The sequence below is a fragment of the Pristiophorus japonicus genome, chromosome 14 (assembly GCF_044704955.1).
Source record: "Pristiophorus japonicus isolate sPriJap1 chromosome 14, sPriJap1.hap1, whole genome shotgun sequence".
Taxonomy (NCBI): Eukaryota; Metazoa; Chordata; class Chondrichthyes; family Pristiophoridae; genus Pristiophorus; species Pristiophorus japonicus.
In genome coordinates, this window is record NC_091990.1 from 142,359,069 (window position 1) to 142,380,448 (window position 21,380).

At 47.9% G+C, this 21,380-nt stretch overlaps 1 long non-coding RNA gene across 1 annotated transcript in view; it reads right to left on the minus strand.

Annotated features, from left to right (window-relative positions):
* Positions 1-21,380, minus strand: part of LOC139279505 (uncharacterized) — a 35,148-nt gene that overhangs the window by 3,958 nt on the left and 9,810 nt on the right. The window contains exon 2 of the long non-coding RNA XR_011596493.1: positions 4,518-4,618. This is a non-coding gene — a long non-coding RNA (uncharacterized lncRNA). The remainder of the gene's footprint in view (positions 1-4,517; positions 4,619-21,380) is intronic.

Consider the following 21,380-nt stretch of genomic DNA (forward strand, 5'->3'; position numbering starts at 1 on the left):
AATCCCAAAAAGTTAGTTTGCAGGTGCAGCAGGTAAGTAGGAAGGCGAATGGAATGTTGGCCTTCATTGCGAGAGGGATGGAGTACAAAAGCAGGGAGGTCCTTCTGCAACTGTATAGGGTATTGGTGAGGCCGCACCTGGAGTACTGTGTGCAGTTTTGGTCACCTTACTTAAGGAAGGATATACTAGCTTTGGAGGGGGTACAGAGACGATTCACGAGGCTGATTCTGGAGATGAGGGGGTTACCTTATGATGATAGATTGAGTAGACTGGGTCTTTACTCGTTGGAGTTCAGAAGGATGAGGGGGAATTTTATAGAAACATTTAAAATAATGAAAGGGATAGACAAGATAGAGGCAGAGAGGTTGTTTCCACTGGTCGGGGAGACTAGAACTAGGGGGCACAACCTCAAAATACGGGGGAGCCAATTTAAAACCGAGTTAAGAAGGAATTTCTTCTCCCAGAGGGTTGTGAATCTGTGGAATTCTCTGCCCAAGGAAGCAATTGAGGCTAGCTCATTGAATGTATTCAAGTCACAGATAGATAGATTTTTAACCAATAAGGAAATTAAGGGTTATGGGGAGTGGGCGGGTAAGTGGAGCTGAGTCCACGGCCAGATCAGCCATGATCTTATTGAATGGCGGAGCAGGCTCGAGGGGCTAGATGGCCTACTCCTTTCCTAATTCTTATGAACTGCACTATGCATCAAATGTAGCCAGGGGGGTTGGTGGGGGTTTGTTCCCGATCACTGTGCCTGCTCACACCTAGGTGTGGTCCATACAGACCTGTGGGGAGAGGGAACATAGAACCTTGTCCTGCCTGCCTGTCATTTTGAGTTGTTTGCAAAGGTAAAATTTAAGTATGGGGACAATACTGACAATGCCATACCTTGTGCAAGCTTTTTGCATGATGGTGCTGCGGAGGAGACAATTGATTCAACATCAATTGTCGCCATCGTTAGGGTGATGGGCAGGAGACCTTACCCATGTCGGGTATATCGAGACAGGTGTTCGTACCTGCACCTGAGTGATGTAGACTGGGTCAGAAAGCTGTGTTTCCGCAAAGAAGTTGTAACTGAGATCTGTGAGTTGCTGAAAGCACATGTGCAACCTGGAAGTGTCAGTTGTCAATTGAAGTGAAGGTTACAGCTGCACTTTCGTTCTATGCATCCGGAACCTTCCAAGCTACAACTGGGGATGTGTGCGCTATTTCTCAATGTGCAACACATGTCTGCATTCGGCAGGTGACTGCTGCACTATATGCCCGGAGGAATGATTACATAAAGTTCCCCCATGACCACCCAGGCAATGCGTGACAGGGCTGTGGGCTTCTCCAGGATTGTTAGCTTCCCCACGGTACAGGGCTGCATTGATTGTACCCACATCATCTTGCGAGCACCTTTGGAGGATTCCGAGATATACAGGAACAGAAAAGGCTTCCACTCCATTAATGTGCAGCTCGTGTGTGACGACATGCATCGTATCATATCAGTTGATGCGAGATACCCTGGGAGCACCCATGATGCATTCATCCTACGCGAGAGTGTTATATCTGCCATGTTTCAGCAGTAGGCAGAAGGGCAGAGCTGATCCTCGATCTCAACACCATGTTCTGGCTTTTTCCCATACCCCTTGATGCCTTTTGTGTCTAAAAAATTATCTTATCTCCTTCTTAAATATATTCAGTGACTTGACCTCCACAGCCTTCTATGCTGGAGAATTCCACAAGTTCACCACCCTCTGAAAACATTTCTCCTCATCTCGGTCCTAAATTTCCTACCCTGTATCCTGAGACTGTGACCCCTTGTTCTAGACTTCCCAGCCAGGGGAAACATCCTCCCCGCATCCAGTCTATCCAACCCCGTCAGAATTTTATATGTTTCAATGAGATCCCCTCTCATTCTTCTAAACTCTAGCGAATACAGGCCTAGTCGACCCAATCTCTCCTCATATGACGGTCCTGCCATCCCAGGAATCAGTCTGGTGAACCTTCGCTGCAAGTATATCCTTTCTTAGGTAAGGAGACCAAAACTGCAAACAATACTCCAGGTGTGGTCTCACCAAGGCCCTGTATAACTGTAGTAAGAAATCCTTGCTCCTTTACTCAAATCCTCTTGCAATACCATTTGCCTTCTTAACTGCTTGCTGCACCTGCATGTTTGCGTTCAATGACTGGTATACAAGGACGCCCAGGTCTCTTTGTACATTGACATTTCCCAAGCTATCACCATTTAAATAATATTTAGTCTTTATGTTTTTCCTACCAAAGTAGATAACTTCACATTTATCCATGTTATACTGCATCTGCCATGTGTTTGCCCATTCACTCAACCTATCTAAATCGCCTTGCAGCGTCTTTGCATCCTCCTCACAACTCACAATCCCACCTAGTTTTGTGTCGTCAGCAAACTTGGAAATATTACATTTGGTTCCCTCATCCAAATTATTTATATATAATGTGAATAGCTGGGGCCCAAGCACTGATCCCTGTGGTACCCCACTAGTCACTGCCCGCCACGCCAAAAAAGACCTGTTTATTCCTACTCTCTGTTTCCTGTCAGTTAACCAATTAACAATCCATGCCACTACATTACCCCAAATCCTACGTGCTTTAATTTTGCAGACTAGCCTCTTATGTGGGACTTTATGAAAGGCCAACTGAAAATCCAAATACACTACATCCACTGGTTCTCCATTATCTATTCTATCAGTTACATCCACAAAAAACTCCAGTAGGTTTGTCAAACATGATTTTCTTTCATAAACCCATGTTGACTTTGTCTAATCCCGTTGATATTATCTAAGTGTGCCGTTATCACATCCTTTATAATAGACTAGCATTGTCCCTACTACTGATGTTAGGCTAACCAGTCTGTAGTTCCCTGTTTTCTCTCTCACTCTTTTTTTAACTAGTGGGGTTACATTTGCCACCCTCCAATCTGCAGGAACTGTTCCATAATCTAAAGAATTTTGGAAGATGACAACCAATGCATCCACGATTTCCATGGCTACCTCTTTAATACTCTGGGATGCAGATCATCAGGCCTTGGGAATTTATCGGCCTTCAGTCCCATTAGTTTCTCCAGCACTACATTCTAACTAATAATCATTTCCTTTAATTCCTCTTGTTCACTAGACCCTTGGTTCCCCAGCATTTCTGGGACATTATTTGTGTCCCCTTCCGTGAAGACAGAACCAAAGTATTTATTTAATTGTTCTGCCATTTCCTTGTTCCCCATTACAAATTCTCCCGTTTCTGTCTGTAAAGGACCTACATTTGTCTTCACTAATCTTTTTCTTTTTACGTACTTGTAGAAACTTTTGCAGTCGGTTTTTATGTTCCTTGCAAGTTTACTCTCATGCTCTATTTTTAAACTTGTAAATTTACATAACTTACGAAAAACTTTTTATTTGAGAGCAACAGCAACAATAGTAACAATAATAATAACAACAACAGCAGCAAAGAAAGGCTGCACCCATCTCTCCTCCACCTTATTCTAAGACCGCCCACCGCACTTGGTCTTGGTGACTCCACCACACTTACCCGCAGGTGGTGGCACAGTGTTTCTCAGGTTGGTACCAAGCTTATCCTTTCTAACATCTCAGGTAATGAGCACCTGTTGTTGGGGGGGTGGGGCAGGTGGTAATGTGGAAGGCCCGGCTTGGGGCTCTTCAGGGGCTGGTCTGGGGATTGGAGTGGGAGTGGCAGTTGATTCTGTCAATGGGCGCGGGGTCTGCACATGTTCCCTTCTTGCAGCATCTAACTTCAAAATTCCATCCCTCATGTGCCCTGACAGTGTTACAACTACCTGTGACATGCCCTCCCTCATGTTGAGGAAAAGTGTGTCAACTACCTGCAACAGTCCCTCTCTCATGTTCACTGAGAGTGTTTGAACTACCTGCGACATTTGCTTCCTCATGTTCACTCATGTTCTCTGACAGCGCATCAGCTACCTGCGACATTCCCTCCCTCATGTGCAACCATATGGTTTCAATTGACCGAGATATTCCCTCCCTCATGTTCCCTGACAGTTTTTCCATTTTTCGTGAGAGTGTTATTACTTCTCCCGACAGTTCCGATACCGCATCACCCACCCCACTGATAGTGTCCAGGAGTGATTGCGTAAGTTCAATGCTCTCCGCACTCATTGCCATCATCTGAACCATATCTGTTATATCCTGCATCTCAGGAGAGCACTGTCAAGCTCTCCTTCCCCTCCTCACCCTGGGTGTGGCTCGCTGCACCCCACTGGGACCCGCAGCCTCGGACAGTGGGGCGCTGGGTGTGCTTCACTGCACCCCACTGGGACCCACAGCCTCGGACAGTGGGGCCCTGGGTGTGCTTCACTGCACCCCACCACTGAGACCCACAGCTTCAGACGGTGGGGTCCGGGATGTGCCTAGCCCCTTCCATGTCCCTAGTCATGGAAGGGATTGGCACCTCAATGGGCAGCTCCTCAAAAGTGAGTACAAGAGTGGCGGCTTCATCCATCCCCTCCCCCTCCCCCTCCCCCTCACCCCAATGCTCTTGGTCTGGAAGGTGGGATTGGAAGATGTTCTCCTCTTCAGGCTCGTCCGTGCCTGAATGTTCTTCTGCATTGAAGGGTTGGCCTCAAGTTCTGCAAAATATAACAGAACAGACAAATGGTTAGCAGCAGAGGAAGGGGCAGGGTGGATGGCATGAGTAGACTCACACAGCGCAGGCAGCAGGCTGATTTGAAAGACAACAATGAATAATAACACATTGCATCAACCGAGGCGTAGCTAACGGAAACATCCCCATGAACCGAAGCATGGCTAGCCTGTGCAGTACTTAACATTTAGCAAAGCCAGACTGTGGAATTTGCAGGACTTACCCTCTCCCTCAAATTTGGGCCCAACCTGTGCAGTGATTGTTGCTTTTCTCCAGATAGGACCCATCAAAGCAGCGACCCTCTCTTCCAAGGATGTCAGTGGCTACATATTTGCCGGGCCTTCTCTGGTTCAAGTTCTTTCCCTTTTTTATATGTGCCACTTATTGTGTTCCAAACACAGATGAGGCTGCACACAGGGAGGTTAAAGTAACAGTGACCTCAGTCTTTAATAAGACACTCCAGAGTCAGGAACAGGCCTGAGGGGCCGGCTTATATACAGTGCTCCCAAGGGATGCTGGGATCCCGTGGGACTTCAGGGGATGTGCTCCCTGGTGGCGGAACATGGGAGTGCATGCTTTACAGATACACAACATCACTCCCCCACAAAGTCAAAGTGAAAACTATTTACAAGGTGAGGCGGTCGGGAGCCTTTCTTTCCCTGGTGGACCGCCTCGGTACAAATGTCTGTTCTGGTGTGTTGGCTGTGCCCTTGCTGGGCTGGTGTGTTGTTGGCCCTGCAGGGCTGATGAGTGAGCCTGACCTTGCTGGGCTGTTGGGCGTGATGGGTTCAATTTCCTGGTCCAGGGGTGGTGTCGTTGATCCTTTGGGTGTGTGTTGTGGACTCAAAAAAGGTGGTATCTGCTGTGGGTTGTTCAGGGCAGTCTGTGAACCGCAGCCTCGTTTGGTCCAGGTGCTTTCTGCAAATTTGTCCATTGTCTAGTTTGATTACAAACACACTATTCACTTCTTTAGCTATCACCATGCCCACGATCCACTTGGGACCATGTCCATAGTTTAGCACATACATTCAGGGTCATTCCGATCATTTTCCTGTGACACAGTGGCGCGACCATCGTTTACATTTTGTTGCTGCCGCCTGCTCTCCACCTGATCATGCAGGTTAGGGTGAACCAGCGAGAGTCTGGTTTTAAGTGTCCTTTTCATGATTAGCTCAGCCGGGGGCACCTCTGTGAGCGAGTGGAGTCTCGTGCGGCAGCTGAGCAGTACTCGGAACAGGCGGGTTTGGAGTGAGCCTTCTGTGACTCGTTTAAGGCTCTGTTTGATGGTTTGTACTGCCCGATCTGCCCGCCCATTGGAGGCTTGTTTAAATGGGGCCGAGATGACATCTTTGATCCCATTGCGGGTCATGAATTCTTTAAATTCAGCACTGGTGAAACATGGCCTGTTGTCACTGACCAGTATGTCAGGCAGGCCGTGAGTGGCAAATATGGCCCTCAGGCTTTCAATGATGGCAGTGGCGGTGCTTCCCGACATTATTTCACATTCAATCCATTTTGAAAAAGCATCCACCACCACCAGGAACATTTTACCGAGAAACAGGCCCGCATAGTCGACATGGATCCTCGACCATGGTCTGGAGGGCCAGGACCACAAACTTAGTGGAGCCTCTCTAGGCGCGTTGCTCAACTGAGCACATACGCAGCATTGCCGTACACAGGACTCGAAGTCAGAGTCAATACCGGGCCACCACATGTGGGATCTGGCTATCACTTTCTTCATTCCTATACCCGGGTGTGTGCTGTGGAGATCCAAGATGAAGTCTCCCTGCCCTTTTTTGGTTGCACTATGCGGTTACCCTACAACAGGCAGTCTGCCTGTTCTTTTCGCCGCTAGAATGGCTTGATTGGCTCTTGCAATTCAACGGGGATGCTGGCCCAGCTTCCATGTAGTACACAGTTTTTTACTAGGGACAGCAGAGGACCTTAGCTGGTCCAAGTCCTAATCTGGCGGGCCATGACAGGTGATTTATCATTTTCAAACGCTTCCATGACCATCAACAACTCTGCGGGCTGCACCACCATCAACAAGTTTGCAGGCTGCGCCATTTCCACCCCCGTGGTGGGCAATGGTAGCAGACTGAGAGCATCCGCACAGTTCTCAGTGCCTGTCCTGTGGCGGATGATATAGCTATACGCTGATAGCGTGAGTGCCCACCTTTGTATGCGGGCTGAGACATTAGTATTTATCCCCTTGTTTTCAGCGAACTAGGATGTGAGGGGCTTGTGATCGGTTTCCAGCTCAAATTAGAGGCCAAACAGCTACTGATGCATTTTCTTTACACTGAACACACATGCTAATGCCTCTTTCTCAATCATGCTGTAGGCTCTCGGCCTTAGTCAAGCTCCTGGAAGCATAGACAACAAGTTGCAACTTCCCCGCAACGTTAGCTTGTTGTAATACACACCCAACTCCGTACGATGACGCATCACGTGCTTCCACGAGTATTTTACACGGGTTATACAATACAAGCAGCTTGTTGGAGCATAAAATGCTTTTGGCTTTCTCAAAAGCAATTACTTGTTTTTTTCCCCATACCCAGTTCTCACCTTTGCGCAATAACACATGAAGGGGCTCTAAAAGGGTGCTTAACCTGGGAGGAAGTTACAAAAATAGTTGAGGAGTCCCAGGAATGGCTGCAGCTCCGTGACACTCTGTGGCCTGGGCGCGTTCCTGATAGCCTCTGTCTTGGCATCTGTGGGCCGAATGCCATTCGCCGCGATCTTTCTCCCAAAAAATTCCACTTCTGTTGCCATGAAGACGCATTTCGACCTCTTCAGCCGCAGCCCTACGCGATCCAGTCGCTGGAGGACCTCCTCCAGGTTTTGTAGGTGCGCGGCTGTGTCCCGACCCATGACCAATATGTCGTCCTGAATGACCACCGTGTGTGGTACTGACTTGAGTAGGCTCACCATGCTTCTCTGGACGATCGCTGCAGCCGACCGAATTCCAAACGGGCATCTGTTGTAGATGAACAGTCCCTTGTACGTGTTGATGCAGGTGAGGCTCTTCGAAGACTCCTCCAGCTCCTGCGTCATGTAGGCCGAAGTCAGGTCGAGATTGATGAATGTCTTGCCTCCTGCCAGCGTCGCAAATACGTTGTCTGCCTTAGGTAGCAGTTATTGGTCCTGTAGCGAGAAACGATTAATAGTTACTTTATAATCGCCGCAAATCTTGACCGTGCCATCACTATTGAGTACTGGAACAATCGGGCTGGCCCACTCGCTTAATTCCACTGGGGAGATGATGATGCCCTCACGTTGCAGCCTGTCCAGCTCGATTTCCACTCTCTCCCTCATCATGTGAGGTACCGCTCACGCCTTGTGATGAATGGGTCGTGCCTCTGGGACCAAATGAATCCGCACCTTCGCCCCGGAAAAGTTTCCAATGCCTGGCTCAAAAAGGGAAGGAAATTTGTTAAGAACCTGGCTACATGAAGCCTCATCGACATGTGATAGCGCTCAGATGTCATCCCAGTTCCAGCAGATTTTGCCCAGCCAGCTCCTTCCAAGCAGTGCGGGGCCATCGTAGGTGATCTTGACCATGGCGCTGCTCAGGACAGTGATAAGCTCTTCGGTGTACGTTCTCAGTTTCGTGTGGATGGGGCTCATTGCTGATCTGAATGTTTTATTGAACCACAGTCTCTCAAACATCTTTTTACTCATGATGGATTGACTGGTGCCAATGTCCAGTTCCATGGCTATGGGTAAGCCATTCAATTTTATGTTTAGCATTATCGGTGGACATTTCATCGAAAATGTGTGCACCCCATGTACTTCAGCATCTGCCTCCATTCTCTAAGGCTCGAAATTGCTTTGATCCACCATGGATCAATCTTCCTCTGCCACGTGGTGGTTAGCAGGTTTTACAGAGCTTGCAGCTCGTTTGCAAGCTCATTGGAGGTGCCCCATTGTTCCAAAGCTCTTGCAAACCTTGAAGCGGCATGAATAGGCTGAAGGGAAGCCTCCACAATGCCAACAAGGTGTGAATTGCCTTGCATTCATCCTTTGTTGGGGACTCTGAGCCATTTGGGTCACCTGAGGCCTGCTGGCAGTTGCAGACTCGTGGTTTCTGCCCTGTACATTTTTGCTCGCAAACCCAGTTCCAGTTAATTTATGAACATTGCTAGCACTTGTGTGCTGAGAGATTTGTTTGGTGTTATCACTGGTGAACATAAGCATCTGTGCTATCGCAATGGCCTTACTGAGGGTTGGTGTCTCTACAGTCAAAAGTTTTCGTAGGATGGTCTTGTGGCCAATGCCCAGTACAAAAAAGTCTCTGAGCATTTGCTCCAGGTCACCATCAAACTCACATTGTCCTGCAAGTCGCCTTAGCTCGGCGACATAGCTCGCCACTTCCTGACCTTCAGGTCGCTGGCACGTGTAGAACCGATACCTCGCCATCAGCACGCTCTCCCTCGGGTTAAGATGCTCCTGAACCAGTGTACACAGCTCCTCATACACTTTATCTGTGGGTTTCACCGGAGCCAGAAGATTCTTCATGAGGCTGTAGGTCGGTGCCCCGCAGACTGTGAGGAGGATCGCTCTCCTTTTTGCAGCGCTTCCTTCTCCGTCCAGCTCATTGGCTACAAAGTACTATATAGCCGTTCGACATAGGCTTCCCAGTCCTCACCCTCCGAGAACTTCTCCAGGAAGACCACAGTTTGCTGCATCTTTGTGTTGGATTTGTATGCTCGTCGCCAGTTATTGTGTTCCTAACACAGATGAGGTGCACACAGGGAGGTTAAAGTAACAGTGACCTCTGTTTTAATAAGACACTCCAGAGTGAGGAACAGGCCTTAGGGGCCGGCTTATATACAGTGCTCCTAAGGGATGCTGGGATCCCTTGGACTTCAGGGGATGCGTTCCCTGGTGGCAGAACATGGGAGTGCACAACATCACTTTCCTCTGCAAAGATGAAAATACAACTTTTTCGAGAGGGTGTCTTTCTGCTGGTTGGGACATATTTAGCTGGTCACATTTACATTACAATTGCAATTGGATTGAATAAATGAAAATATTACTTGCACTAATTACTTGACCAAGGTCCTGCCACTTCTTTTTGCACTGGCCTCCAGATCTCGGACTGGTCACCATTGCACAGTAATCTTGTGCAAGTTGGCTCCAGCGTTCGTTCATTTCTTTGGGTGAAACTTTTATGTGACCTCTGCTGGTGTCCAGCTCCTACCATCTGGCCTCAATTACAGTCACTGATACATAGGATTATCACTATAATAAATCACACATGGCCCATTGCTGGAGCTGATCACCTTGTGATCTTTAGGTTTAATGTAAACTCCAAAAGTGAAACCTGGAGGAGCCTGCTTTATATTGGGAGGCAGCATGAGGTGCAGTAATGTGTGCCTCCCAGGCTTTCCCCATCTGTTGGCTGTTACATGTAATTACACGGTACAATGCATGGTACAGAGCATGGCTGCAAATACATTACAACACTTCCCCCCCAAGTCTTAGATGCGGTTTACAGGCCGAGCCTGACCGGAGGTCTGCTCTCTCTGGTTTAGTGTCTGAGTTGGATGCTGGGTGGAAGCGGCCTGACCGGAGTGTCGCTGCCTTGCGGTGCTGCGGCTCTGGTCGGACGGTCCGATGCAACTGGTTCTGTCTCTTGGTAAACCGCTGGTTCTTTTGCTTGTGGTTGGAAGTCGATGTCACTGTAGTCATCCAGCAGTTGTGGATCATCGGTGAGCCTCAATTTTGTTTGATCGATGTGCTTCCTGCAGGTTTGGACATTTGTGAGTCTTACCACGAATCTCCTACTCCCCTCTTTAGCTACGATAGTGCCTGCGAGCCACTTGGGGCCCGTACCAAAGATCAGCACGAAAACAGGTCATTGATGTCGATACAACGCGTTACAGAGTTGCAGTCATGATATGTACATTGCTTATGACGTATCGCATGCTAAAACAAGATGCCTATAGGGATCATACAGCGCCAGTAGTTTGTTTGAACACAATAAGTTTCTGACCTTCTCGAAGGCAGTTTCTTGATTTTTACCGCAGACCCAGTCATCACCCTTACGGAGCAGTACATGTAATGGTTCAAGCAAGGTGCTCAGCCCAGGCAGAAAGTTACCAAAGTAGTTCAGTAGTCCTAGGAACGAGCGCAGCTCCGTTGTGTTGCGTGGTCTTGGGGCCTTCTGGATCGCCTCCGTCTTAGAGTCTGAAGGTCTGATACGATTCTCCTTCCCAGGAATTCCACCTCTGGTGCCAAGAAGACGCATTTGGTTTGTTTCAATCTTAAATCTACTCGATTTAGTGGGCGTAGCATTTCTTCCAGGTTATGGAGGTATTCATCGGTGTCGTGTCCGGGATCAAGATGTCGTCTTGGAAGACGATTGTTCCCGGGACAGATTTCAGCAGGCTCTACATGTTTCGTTGGAAGATCGCAGCCACTGAACGGATGCCGAAGGGGCACCGGTTGTATACGAACAGCCCCTGTGTGTGTTCATGCACGTCAGCTTCTTGGACGATTCCGCCAGCTCCTAGGTCATGTATGTCGAGGTGAGGTCCAATTTCAAAAACAGCTTTCCACCCAACAGGGTCGCGAACAAATCCTCCGCCTTGGGTAGCGGGTACTGGTCCTGTAACGATACTTGGTTTGTGGTTACTTTATAATCCCCACAGATTTTAATTGTCCCATCACTTTTAAGAACATGGAAAATGGGACTGACCCAGTCATTAAATTCCACTGGCGATATAATGCCTTAGCGCTGAAGCTAATCTAGCTTGACTTCTACTTTCCCCCACATCATGTAAGGGACCGCTCTGGCCTTGTGGTGAACGGGTCTTGCATCTGGGCTGAGGTGAAATGTCACCTTAGCCCCTGTGAAGCTGCCGATGCCAGGCTGGAACTGTGACGGAAACTTGTCTAACACCTGCGCACACGTGGCTTTCTCCACCGATGATAATGCTTTTACGTAGCCCCATTTCCAGTTAAAATTCTGTAGCCAGCTTCTGCCAAGCAGCGTGGGCCCGTTACCAGGAACAATCCATAGTGGCAATTTATGCACAGAACCAACATACAGCACCTGAACCATTGCACTTCCGAGGACCAGGATAATCTCTTTGGTGCAGGTGCGTAGCTTCGCGTCAATTGGGCTCAGCTTGAGCCTGTTTGCCTTGTTTGCCCATAACTTCTCGAAGGCCTTCTGGCTCATGATCGATTGGCTCGCACCCATGTCCAGTTCCATCGGTACTGGTATGACGTTCAGTTTAACATTCATCATAATCGGAGGACTCTTGTTGGTAAAGGTGTGCACCTCATGCACGTGCACCCCATGTACCTCTTCCTTCTCGGTCATCTCTGCGCGATCCTCAGGATCTACGCTTGACCTCCCATCCTCTGCTACGTATTGAGTTGTAGCACGTTTACACATTCGTTGGAGGTACCTCATCATTGAGCAACCCCCTTGCAGACATATTGTTTGAACCTGCACTGGTTTACACGATGAGCCCCTCCACAGCACCAACAGCTTGCTGATGGACTTGCATTCACAGGTACTGATCTCTTTACATTAGTCCATTGTTGTGGTGAGTGAGTCATCTCAGGTCGAGCAGAGGTCGCATTAGCCCAGCTGAGGGCACTTCTCCTGTCTGCCGACGAATTTAGCTTATTCACGGTGTCATGTTTGTAACCTTCACATAACTGTTACCTTTATGTAACAACACTGTACACTGTATACACTTGAGTAATGCACATCTTGACCACAGGGGATGAACATGTGGGAGACACTCGTCACCTGGTCATCCAGGTATATAAAGGGAGGTCCCACGTAGGGTCAGCACTTCTTGGTCCTGGGAATAAAGGTTCAGGTCATGTAGTGACCTTGTCTGCAGTACATGCCTCGTGTGATTCTATAGTAAGGTGTAAGGACACCACATTTGGCGATGAGAAACGGGAATCAACGACCCACGAGGATGGCCGCCTGTAGCACAGAGGAATGATACTGTGTTGGTGAGGACTGGGACGATTTCGTTGAGAGGCTCCAGCCGAGCTTTGTCACGAAGGACTGGCTGGGAGAGGAAGCGGCTGGCAAACGGAGGGCACATCTACTGACCAGCTGTGGTACCAAGACGTGTGCGCTGATGAAAGACCTGCTCGCACCCCAGAAGCCGGCGGACAAGTCCTTTGAAGAGCTCAGCACTCTGATCGGTGAGCACCTCAAACCAGCGAGCAGTATACACATGGCCTGGCACCAGTTCTATACACACCGGCGTCAGGAGGGACAAAGCATATCGGACTTCGTTGCAGACCTTCGGCGTTTGGCCAACCTTTGTAAGTTCACAGATGCCTGCAGGGGGGATATGTTAAGGGATTTCTTCATTGAGGGTATTGGTCATGCCAGGATTGTCACTAAGCTTATTGAGACCAAGGACTTGACTTTGGAAAGGGCAATGCTGATAACTCAGACCTTCATGGCAGAGGAAGAGGAGACCAAGATAATTTACGTGCGCAGCCCTGGTTCCAACGTGGTGATGGACCAGGGAGTTAACATTGTAAATGAGACACAGAACCACACAGACAGGCAAGGGCATTTCGACACCGCCCAGGCATCAACAGACTCTAGGTGGACCAGCAACAGAGACAATGGCAGGGGGATCGGCAATTCACGCCATCACAAGGGACAATGCGTCCCGGGATGGGACCATTGACACTCAGCAACAGAGTGCTCAGGAATAATCAAGGAGACAATCAGAGAGGAATGCCTGTTAACGTCCTTTGTTCACAACAATCTCATGACCCAGGAACTGGCTGAAGAATCCAAGCTTCTGACCACCATCACTACGCACAAGGGGCGATTCGTTTACAACAGGTGTCCCTTTGGCATTCGTTCAGCTGCCGCTATCTTCCAGAGGAACATGGAAAGCTTTCTTAAATCCATCCCTGGAATAATCATATTCCCTCATGGGTCGAGACAGCGAGGAACACCTCCACAACCTGGAGGAGGTGCTACGCCAACTGGACAGGGTAGGCTTGCGACTAAAGAAGTCCAAGTGTGTGTTTTTGGCCCCAGAGGTTGAATTTTTTGGAAGGAGGGTTTCCGCAGACGGGATCCGGTTCCCGAATCCAAAACGGAGGCGATCCGTCGTTCGCGCCCAGGCCGGGCAACACATCAAAGTAATTTCTGGGACTATTGAACTACTTCGGGAACTTTCTACCGAACTTAAGCACATTGTTGGAGCCACTACACGTGCTCCTGTGTAAGGGTTGTGAATGGTTTTGGGGGGACTGTCAAGAATGGGCTATCAATCGGGCGTGGAATCTGCTTTGTTCTAACAAGCTGTTGACCTTGTACAACCCCTGTAAGAAACTGGTTTTAACGTGTGATGCATCATCCTTTGGGGTTGGGTGCATGTTGCAGCAGAGTAATGATGAGGGCCAACTCCAACCTATGGCTTATGCCTCCAGGTCACTCTCGCAGGCAGAACGGGGATATGGGATGGTTGAAAAGGAAGCACTCGCATGTGTCCACGGGGTGAAAAAGATGCACCAGTACCTTTTTGGCAGAAGGTTCGAGTTAGAAATGGACCACAAACTGTTAACATCTCTGTTGTCCGACAGCAAGGCTGTCGATGCCAATGCGTCAGCTCGCATACAGTGATGGGCCCTCACGCTGGCTGCATATGACTACACCAAACGGCACCGGCCAGGCACCGAAAATTGCGTTGACGCGCTCAGCAGGCTCCCACTGGCGATCACCGAGGGGGCGTCGGAACAAAGCGCGGAGATGGTCATGGCTATTGAGGTTTTCGACACCGCAGACTCCACATTCGCAGCCCACCAGATCAAAATCTGGACCAACAGAGATCCCCTCCTATCCCTGATAAAGAAATGTGTCCTGACTGGGGATTGGGCGCCCGCACACGGAGCGTGTCCCGAGAAGGTCAGGCCGTTTCACAGATGGATGGACGAGCTCTCCATCCAAGCCGACTGCCTGCTCTGGGGCAGCCGGTAGTCATGTCCCAGAAAGGAAGGGAAGCATTCATCAGGGAACTCCACAGCGAGCACCCAGGCATTGTGCTAATGAAGGCCATTGCCCGGTCACATGTATGGTGGCCAGGAATTGACTCAGACCTGGAACACTGGGTTCGCAGGTGCACAACGTATTCTCAGCTGGAGGTCCCACTCAGCCCAATTCCACCAGGCCATGGTCACGTATTCACGTAGACTACATGGGCGCGTTCATGGGAAAAATTTTCCTGATTGTTGTCGATGCATACTCAAAATGGATCAAGTACATCATTTTGAATTCATGCACGACATCCACCCACAGCTTGCTGGACATCCTGGTTAGCGACAATGGCCCGTGTTTCACTAGCTATGAATTCCAGGAGGTTATGTTGGGTAATGGTATCAAATACCTCAGGACAGCACCGTTCAAGCCGGCTTCCAATGGCCAGGTGGAAGGTGCGGTTCAAATCATAAAACAGGGCATGGTCCGGATTCAATGACCCTCCTTTCAGTAACGCCTATCGCGCCTCCTGCTGGCCTATAGGTCCCGCCCGCATACGCTCAATGGAGTCCCGCCCGCGGAACTACTCATGAAACGCACGCTTAAAACGCGGCTGTCCCTCATTCACCCAGACCCAAATCGAGTGCCATGATCGCAACTCAGTGGGGAGATGCATAGAAATCGATGACCCTGTATTTGTTCTCGATCATGCTTTGGGACCCAAGTGGCTTGAGGGTATTGTAATTGGCAAATAGGGGAATAGGATCATAGTGGTCAGACTAAACAATGGGCAGATATGCCGCAAACATCTGGACCAAGTAAACAAAAGGTTCAGCATGGACACTGAGGAACCTGAAGAAGATCATGAGATGTTACCCACACCACTGCCAGTGAACGAGCAGCAAGGACATTCACAGCATGCACAGTCCCTGTGGCCAGCCCGGACATGCCAGAATCACCTCAGGCGACAGAGACGCATGCCAAGGCCCAACCACCAGAGCCCCAACTGCAGCGCTCCACGAGAGAGCGTCGACCGCCTGAAAGACTCAATCTTTGACCCAAAGATGTTGGGGGGAGGTGATGTCATGTTTGTAACCTTCACATAACTGTAACCTTTATGTAACAACACTGTACACTGTATACACCTGAGTAATGCACACCTTGACCACAGGGCTGAACTTGTGGGAGACACTCCTCACCTGGTCATCCAGGTATATAAAGGGAGATCCCACGCTGGGTCAGCATTTCTTGGTCCTGGGAATAAAGGTTCAGGTCGCGTAGTGACCTTGTCTGCAGTACATGCCTCGTGTGATTCTATAGTAAGGTGTAAGGACACCACACACGGTGTTTGGCCCCGGGTGATTCCGAAGTTGTGAGTAGAGCAGCTTTGTTTCTTCCTCTCTGGCCATGTATGCCTGAGCAATCAGGGTGGCTTTGGCTAAGTCCAAGTCTTCCTCCGCTAGCAATTTGTGGAAAATCCCTTGGTGCCTGATTCCAAAAAAAAGAAGCCCCTTAACATTTCTTCAAGAACTGTCCCAAATTTGCATAGCCCAGCAAGACGCCTTAGCTCAGCGATGAACGCTGCCACGCGCCGGTGGGTGTAGAAATGGTATCTCGCCATGAGCGCACTGTGTTTCGGCTTTAGGTGATTTCGAACTAGCTCGCACAGTTCTTCGTAACTTTTCTCAGCTGGTTTCGTCGGGACCAGTAGGTCCTTGATCAATGCGTATGTCCGTGATCCGCAGACCGTGAGGAGGTCGGCCCTGCGTTTGCTGGCATTTGTGTCTTCCTCTAAGTCTTTCGTGACGAAGCATTGATCCAGCCAGTCAATGAAGTCATCCCAGTCTTGCCTGATGCAATATCGCTTGATGTAGTCAACGATGGCCATAGCTGCATGTTAGTATCCCATCCTTGTCGCCAGTTGATACATATGCTTATCACGGTAATAAATCAATGTGGCCCATTGCTGGAGCTGATCACCTTGTGAACTTTAGGTTTAATGTAAACTCCAAAAGTGAAACCTGCAGGAGGAGCCTGCTTTATATAGGGAGGCAGCACGAGGTGCAGTAATATGTGCCTTCCGGGTTTCCCCATCTGTTGGCTGTTGCATGTAATTACATGGTACAATGAATGGTACAGAACATGACTGCAAATACATCACAGTAACTAGTGCCTCCACTTCATCCTGGATGAAATTCTTGGTCCTGGCGCCACATTGCATCTTGTATTGCAGCTCCGATTTTTCCATTGATAATTATAGTTCTCACATAGCACTCAACACTCTCACACACACAACTGGCTCTTTAAAAATGGCCGATTGCAGACCAGGAGCTGTACTGCGCATACATGTCCATATGAACCACGTCAAAAAAATTATTTTTTTTCACGCATGCGCAGAAGGGGCGACATTGTTTTTTCGACAGCGGGCTCCACCCCCCCGAAGCGACTGGACAGGCTGCGTGGCGCCAAATTTGAAAAATAGAGCAGGGAAACTTGGCACATTTATTTTTGGAGTAGCCTAGAAAAACAGGCATAACTCTGGCAATACACCAGAAAATGGCTTTGGGCAAAATTAAGCCTTATATTCTGGCTGCTCATTTAAAAATCTTTGCATGCAATAGAGAGAAGAAATGTTCATTGCAACAGTCAAATCTGAAGTTGAACTCGGGTCACAGAAGTGAAAAGACGATGTTCTAAACAGCCGAGCCACACCATTCCTGATAACAATATTGCGAGTTAATATGGTCAGTCTGAAAAAAAAATGTCCAGGTCTCGGACTTAACATAACCAGAGCAAGCTCAATATGTTAACTGGTCTGTTCTCATTCCTAATGTACCAATATTCCTATTTAGTACTATTAATTTTGTTTCTATTCTGTTTAAGCAATTAAACTATTACCTTGGTAACTTGCCTTAGCTACTTTTATCTGAGTCTTATTTTCATATTAATTATAATAGCTCAACAGGACATGCTGATGCCACCTAAACTTTGCTGTCATGAAACTTTGGTCTAGGGGGCACCGTCTAAGGATGAGGAGTAAGCCATTTAGGACTGAGATGAGGAGAAACTTTTTCACTCAGAGAATTGTTAACCTGTGGAATTCCCTACTGCAGAGAGTTGTTGATGCCAGTCCATTGGATATATTCAAGAGGGAGTGAGATATGACTCTTACGGCTAAAGGGATCAAGGGGTATGGAGCGAAAGCAGGAAAGGGATACTGAGATAAATGATCAGCCATGATCTTATTGAAGGACCGAAACCAATGTCCTAGGGGGAAAGTTTGCTAGTGCTGTTGGGGAAGGGTTAAACTAATATGGCAGTGGGATGGGAACCTATGCAGGGAGACAGAGGGAAGTAGAATGGGGTCAGAAGCAAAAGATAGAAAGAAGAAAAGTAAAAGTGGAGGGCAGAGAAACCCAAGGCTAAAAGCAAAACGGGCTGCATTACAGCAAAATTCTAAAGGGGCAAAGTGTGTTGAAAAGACAAGCCTGAAGGATCTGTGCCTCAATGCGAGGAGTATTCGGAATAAGGTGGACAAATTAACTGCGCAGATAGCAGTTAATGGATATGATGTAATTGGCATCACGGAGACATGGCTCCAGGGTGACCAAGGCTGGAAACTCAACATTCAGGGGTATTCAACATTTGGGAAGGATAGCCAGAAAGGAAAAGGAGGTGGAGTGGCATTGCAGGTTAAAGAGGAAATTAATGCAATAGTAAGAAAGGACATTAGCTTGGATGATGTGGAATCGGTATGGGTGGAGCTATGGAATACCAAAGGGCAGAAAACACTAATGGGAGTTGTGTACAGGCCAGTAACAGTAGTTAGTAAGGAAGTAGCCCTGGAAACAGAGGTTGGGGACAGCATCAAACAGAAATTAGGTATGCATGCAATAAAGGTACAGCAGTTATCATGGGCAACTTTAATCTACATTTGATTGGGCTAACCAAACTGGTAGCAATGCAGTGGAGGAGGATTTCCTGGAGTGTATTAGGGATGGTTTTCTAGACCAATATGTCGAGGAACCAACTAGAGGGCTGGCCATCCTAGACTGGGTGATGTGTAATGAGAAAGGATTAATTAGCAATCATGTTGTGCGAGGCCCCTTGGGGAAGAGTGACCATAATATGGTAGAATTCTTTATTAAGATGGAGAGTGACACAGTTAATTCAGAGACTAGGGTCCTGAACTTAAGGAAAGGTAATTTTGATGATATGAGACGTGAATTGGCTAGAATAGACTGGCAAGTGATACTTAAAGGGTTGACAGTGGATAGGCAATGGCAAATATTTAAAGATCACATGGATGAACTTCAACAATTGTACATCCCTGTGTGGAGTAAAAATAAAACGGGGAAGGTGGCTCAACCGTGGCTAACAAGGGAAATTAAGGATAGTGTTAAATCCAAGGAAGCGGCATATAAATTGGCCAGAAAAGGCAGCAAACCTAAGGACTGGGAGAATTTTATAATGCAGTAGAGGAGGACAAAGGGTTTAATTAGGAGGTGGAAAATAGAGTATGAGAGGAAGCTTGCTGGAAACATAAAAACTGACTGCAAAAGCTTCTATAGATATGTGAAGAGAAAAAGATTAGTGAAAACAAACATAGGTCCCTTGCAGTCAGAGTCAGGTGAATTTATATTGGGGGTCAAAGAAAAGGCGGACCAGTTAAATAAATACTTTGGTAGTTGTGTCTTCCTTCATGAAGGAAGACACAACAAACCTTCCGGAAATACTAGAGGACTGAGGGTCTAGTGAAAAGGAGGAACTGAAGGAAATCCTTATTAGGCGGGAAATTGTGTTAAGGAAACAGATGGGATTGAAGGCCGATAATTCCCCAGGGCCTGATAGTCTGCATCTCAGAGTATTTAAGGAAGTAGCCCTAGAAATAGTGGATGCATTGGTGATCATTTTCCAACAGTCTATCGACTCTGGATCGGTTCCTATGGACTGGAGGGTAGCTAATGTAACACTACTTTTTAAGAAAGGATGGAGAGAGAAAACGGGCAATTATAGACCGGTTAGCCTGACCTCGGTAGTGGGGAAAATGTTGGAATCAATTATTAAAGATGCAATATCAGCACATTTGGAAATCAGTGACAGGATCGGTCCAAGTCAGCATGGATTTATGAAAGGGAAATCCTGCTTGACAAATCTTCTAGAATTTTTTGAGGATGTAACTGAGAGAGTGGACAAGGGAGAACCAGTGGATATGGTGTATTTGGACTTTCAAAAGGCTTTTGCCAAGGTACCACACAAGAGATTAGTGTGCAAAATTAAAGCACATGGTATTGGAGGTAATGTACTGATGTGGATAGAGAACTGATTGGCAGACAGGAAGAAAAGAGTCGGGATAAACGGGTTCTTTTCAGAATGGCAGGCAGTGACTAGTGGGGTGCCGTAGGGCTCAGTGCTGGGACCCCAGCTATTTACAATATACATTAATGATTTGGATGAGTGAATTGAGTGTAAAATCTCCAAGTTTGCAGATGACACAAAACTGGGTGGAGGTGTGAGCTCTGAGGATGACGCTAAAAGGCTGCAGGGTGACTTGGACAGGTTAGGTGAGTGGGAAAACATGTGGCAGATGCATTATAATGTGAATAAATATGAGGTTATGCACTTTGGTGGCAAAAACACGAAGGTAGAATATTATCTGAATGGCGGCAGATTAGGAAAAGGGGAGGTGCAACGAGACCTGGGTGTCATGGTACATCAGTGATTGAAAGTTGGCATGCAGGTACAGCAGGTGGTGAAGAAGGCATTGCTATGTTGGCCTTCGTAGCTAGGAAATTCGAGTATAGGAGCAGGGAGGTCTTACTGCAGTTGTACAGGGCCTTGGTGATGCCTCACCTGGAATATTGTGTTCAGTTTTGGTCTCCTAATCTGAGGAAGGATGTTCTTGCTATTGAGGGAGTGCAGCAAAGGTTCACCAGACTGATTCCCGGGATGGCAGGACTGACATATGAGGAGAGACTGGATCGAATGGGACTGTATTCACTGGAGTTTAGAAGGATGAGAGGGGATCTCATAGAAACATATAAAATTCTGACGGGACTGGACAGGTTAGATGCAGGAAGAATGTTCCTGATGATGGGGAAGTCGAGAACCAGGGGCCACAGTCTAAGGATAAAGGGTAAGCCATTTAGGACCGAGATGAGGAGAAACTTCTTCACTCAGAAAGTTGTTAACCTGTGGAATTCCCTACCGCAGAGAGTTGTTGATGCCAGTTCATTGGATAGATTCAAGAGGGAGTTAGATATGGCCTTTACAGCTAAGTCGTGTGTATTAGCTTTTCTTCTATTAGGTCCACGGCGTCGTAACTGCCCAATAATGTAATGGTTCAGTGCATATGTGATATTCAATTTCCTCAGTACTCTAGGCCGCGATTTTGCCGACCTCGGTGGGTCCAGTGCGGCTGGGGTAGGTGGCGGGTTGTGACCTCGCTCCTGGCTCCATCCCGCTCTGTGAAAATAATTTTATGTTGATGGGGCTTGTTAAGCCCGCCCAGCAAGATTCCCGCCCATATAAAAAGAAGCAGGTCTGATGATTTCATTTGATGATGTGCCATCAGCTGGTTTCCTTAAAGGGATCAAGGCCACATTGATGTTGACAGTTGTGCTGTCAGTATTCTACAGCATTGAGGTGTGCAAAGCACTGCACACAGGTGCACGGCTGCACTCAGGCTCTCCCATAACTCCCTCCATATGATTATGGAAGGAGTCACAGCATGAAGGTAGGTTCTCTTCCCATCCAATGC